Below are 382 nucleotides of genomic sequence, written 5' to 3'. Positions count from 1 at the left end.
AATATATATGTTTACATATATATACTATATTTACATATATACATTTTTATGTACTTTAAATTTTCAAAATTAATGACAGTTAGAATAGTGTGTGGGGGCTGGGGAGTTAGCTCAGTAGCATGAGCACCTGCCTGGAAAATTAGAAAAAAAAGAAGACCTTTTTTTGCTTGGGCCAGCTACACTTGAAAGTGTCTTTGCCTAGCTGGGGATGTGGTTCAGTGGTAGAGCACTTGCCTAGCATACCAAATGCAGGGGGTGAGAGGACTGTCAGGGTTTTCTGTGGCCTCATTTGCTTAGTAATTACTTCTGAATCACCATGTGAGCAGGAATCTAACAGCTTCTGAGGACAATTATTCATATAAACCCTGGATTTTAAGCCTCC

This window comes from Octodon degus, unplaced genomic scaffold (assembly GCF_000260255.1).
Source record: "Octodon degus isolate 3935 unplaced genomic scaffold, OctDeg1.0 scaffold00208, whole genome shotgun sequence".
Lineage (NCBI taxonomy): Eukaryota > Metazoa > Chordata > Mammalia > Rodentia > Octodontidae > Octodon > Octodon degus.
This window is presented reverse-complemented; position numbering follows the sequence as displayed.